Raw genomic sequence first — 4,268 nt, 5'->3', positions numbered from 1 at the left:
GGAAGAAGAAGAAGAAGGAGAAGGAGAAGGAGGAGGAGGAGGAGGAGGAGGAGGAGGAGGAGGAGGAGGAGGAGGAGAAGGAGAAGGAGAAGGAGAAGGAGAAGAAGAAGAAGAACGACAACTAGGGATACAAATGGAGAACACTTACCTAATGTCTTATTCAGTGTTGTACGGTTGTGAAGAGACACCATGACCACAGCAACTCTTACAAAGGACACCTATCGGGGCTGGCTTACAGGTTCAGGGGCTTAGTCAATTGTCATAGTGGTGAGAAGCATGGTGGCTCTCAGGCAGACATGGTGCTGGAGAACTGGCTGAGAGTTCCACATCTGATTAGCAGATAACAGGAAAAAAGAGAGCCACTGGGCTTGGCTTGAGCATCTGAAATCTCAAAGCCCTATGGACAGTTTCTCCAACAAGGCCATCCCTCCAATAATGCCACTCCCTATGAGTCTATGCGGACCTTTTTCATTCACACCATCACTTGTTCACACCTAACATGCTCAAAATCCTGGGTGCCGTGTCCAACAATGCCAGAAAGAAAATGTCAACTAGTCAGGAACCTGGCCTCCTCCACTTCTGTAGGATTATGGTTTGAGCCTGCAGTAAATCTCATTTCCTTAATAGTCTCCTATGACAGGAGGGAGGGAGGAGGCAGCTGTTCAAACCACCTGCCCTGGATTTCAGCAGCGCTCCACCTGCTTACCAGCAAGGCCACCCTGGGAGATGCCTGGGCAGCTGTTTACTTCTCTCACTGGCTCTTCATCATTGGTCACCATTGCCTGGACTACTTGCTCAGCCATGGTGGAACGTATGCATGGTTCCAAGTTGGGCTGGTTACTCTGCACAGAGAGAACACAGTTCTGTGAAGAAAAGTGCCCTATCAGTCCCAGAATTATATTTATACCTCCTGTGAGGCTTTTTTTTGTTCACATCCAGCAAATGTGAGGGGTGAAGCCAGCCAGCTATCATGTGAGCTCCTTGTTCTTAAATAGACTCAACACTTACTCAAAGGTTTTCAGTTATATTCATTTAAAACTGCAGATTGCCTTCCGTTTGACAGTCACCATTAGCCAAGTACTACTATAGAGACCAAGGCTGTAGCTCCCGATGCTGAAAACCAAATTACCTTAGATAATTGTAAGAAATGTGACTGTAATTCAAAAAGACTGTGCTATGATGAATCGGAGCCAAGAAGCTTTTAAGGAACAAAAACCTCACACAGAGCCTCTGAAGGTCTAAAACTGGCTAAACCACAGCTGCCCACCAGTCCCCTTTCTCCTCTGAGTCCTTCCTACCCTACCGCATGATCTGCCTTCCCCACGCAAGGAGCCTTACCAGCACCTTTGTTTCTAATTTTAGCTGCTGTTTTATTTGTATTTTGTGTAGCACCTTGGGAAATACAAATGCTGACTTCAAACTGCAGAGAAGCCAGGCAATTGCTTCTAGGTAAGATGTCCATATTTCATGGTTGATGGAAAGGCTAAGGAGTATAAGAGCAGAACCATGATGTTCCCAGAATCCCTCACCTGGAGCCTGTCTACTTCCCTCAGTGCTGATGGATGGTTACAAAGCTTCAGAAACCAATTAACTTCTTCCTGACTTGGCAAAAATTGAACTTGATGTCGACCAGTGGTTCTCAACCTTCCTAACCCTCTGACCCTTTAATACAGTTCCTCATGTTGTGATAACCCCCCAACCATAAAATTATTTTCATTGCTACTTTATAATTTTGCTACTGTTATAAATCATAATGTAAATATTTTTGGACATAGTAGTTTGCCAGAGGTGTCATGACCCACAGGTTGAGAACCACTGATATAAATGTTGATTTGTGTGTGTGTGTGTGTGTGTGTGTGTGTGTGTGTGTGTGTGTTTTGAGGGATGGAGAAGACTCCATATATAATCCTGAACTAGATTCAGTAATCAGCCCAGACTAGAAGTGGGACAGAAGCTTATAGCATAAGTCACATGGAATGAATCATTGGGTGTCTCTCAAGGCCAGGGAACTGGCAGCTTGTTAGAAATTTACTGAAGCAAAACAAAATGGTGGTAATAATACCTTTGTTCTTTTGAAATAGAACACACAGAAAAGTACATGGACTACATAAGAAGAAATCTTATAGACCTGAGTAAGCTACAGTGAAAGGGACTGTCTTGGTTAAGGTTTCCATTGCTGTGAAGAGATGCCATGACCACAGCAACTCTTATAAAGGAAAATTAATTGGGACTGTCTTATGGGTTCAGAGGTTCAATCCATTACTGTCACAGTGAAACATGGTGGCATGCAGGCAGATACGGTTCTGGACTATATCTGGATTCATAGGCAATAGAAGAGAAACACTGGACCTGACTTCAGTTTCTGAAATCTCAAGCCAATCCCCAGTTACACACTTCTTCCAACAAGGCCACACCTGCTTCAACAAGGCCACAGCTCCTAATAGTGTCATTCCCCATCACTATCTTAGTTAGGGTTTCCTTTGCTATGAAGAGACACCATGACCACAGCAACACTTAACTGGGACTGGTTTACAGTTTCAGAGGTTCAATCCATTATCATCATGGTGGGAAACATGGCATCATGCAAACAGACATGGTGCTGGAGTTGCTGAGAGTTCCACATCTTGTTCCAAGGCAAACAAGAGAAGACTCAAAGCCTACCCCAGCAGTAACGTACTTCCTTCAACAAGGCCACACCTCCTAATAGTGCCACTCCCTGGGCCAAGTGTATTCAAACCACCACAGAGAACATTTGCATTCAAACCACCACAGGGACCCTGTGCCATTTCCACCTAGGTCAAGGAGTATTGCCAACGAACCAATCCCTTCCCAGTAGAATTCAACCCCTCTGTTCACCCAGCAGCAACTGACTAATGTGGTGATCAATTTTTTCTCAGTTCCATTTTTGTTTTCTAAAAATGCATCCCTCCATAGCACAGACTAGTTCTCCCGGTGCTGTTTAGCTTCTACATTATCCAAATGGAGTTGCCAAGTCTCTAAAGTTTTATACTGATTTCTTTTAAAATACACATACAGTATTTGGATTAAAACTAGGACCTTGTTCTTGCTAGGATAAGTGCTTTATTAATAAACTACATCTGGCCAGGCGGTGGTGGCACACGCCTTTAATCCCAGCACTTGGGAGGCAGAGGCAGGCGGATTTCTGAGTTCGAGAGTTCGAGGCTAGCCTGGTCTACAGAGTGAGTTCCAGGACAGCCGGGGCTACACAGAGAAACCCTGTCTCGAAAAACCAAAAAAAAACAAAAAAACAAAAAACAAAAAACAAAAACAAAACAAAAGAAACTACATCTGAAGACTCTACCTTTTGTTTTAATACAGAGAGTCTGACTAAGCTGCCAGGTTAGCTTTGAACGTCAGACCTTCCCACAGGCCTAGGTCAGCAGACCCAGCTGTGTTTGGTTTTTTTGTTTGTTTGCTGTCAACACTTTGTGAGAATTCATTAAGTTTTCATCACAGCAACTCTTGCCCCTGGTAGAGTCATCACATCCCCTCACTTTCTAGACCTCAGAGAAGCATTTTTTTTCTTTAAATTATAGCAAATAAAAGTAAAATTGGTAAGTGGAGATTTTGCAATGCTTCTTGAGCCCCCACCCCGTCCTGGATGTTGCTGAGTCAGGACTAGAGTGACTGCTCCTGGCTCCAACTGTGTTTTCTCTGCCCTTCTGTGAGACTGGTCGGTGGTCAGGGGACCCATCATAGGTGTGTATGGGAGGTGCTTTGTTGAAGGACATGGTCCGAGCTATGAGCTCCCAGAATCAGAATCACAAAACTAATATTCCATGAATGTATAATCTTGGATGAGACATGGGAAAAGCCAGGACTCCTCCAAGGTAATACGTGTGTCTCAGTCATTTCACTGAGGTGTCCTGGTCCCTTATCTGTGCAAAGGGTAGAGACTTGAGTGTGTCGGTGAGATGGGACATCCAGCAGTAATTATCACTGGTCTTTTCTCAAGCTGTTTATTCTCCACTGTCTTAGTTAGGCTAACTATTGCTGCGATGAAACACATAACCAAAGCAACTTGGGGAGGAAAGGGATTATTCAGTGAACACTTCCACAGCACTATTCATCATTGAAGGAAGTCAGGGCAGGAACTCAAGCAGGGCAGGAACCTAGAGGCAAGAGCTGATGCAGAGGCCATGGGGAGTGCTGCTTACTGGCTTTCTCCCTCTGGCTTTGCTCAGCCTGCTTCCTTCCTTCCTTTCTTTCTTTCTTTCTTTCTTTCTTTCTTTCTTTCTTTCTTTCTT

Source organism: Grammomys surdaster, unplaced genomic scaffold, assembly GCF_004785775.1.
Source record: "Grammomys surdaster isolate TR1022 unplaced genomic scaffold, NIH_TR_1.0 67, whole genome shotgun sequence".
NCBI classification, from domain to species: Eukaryota; Metazoa; Chordata; class Mammalia; order Rodentia; family Muridae; genus Grammomys; species Grammomys surdaster.
This window is presented reverse-complemented; position numbering follows the sequence as displayed.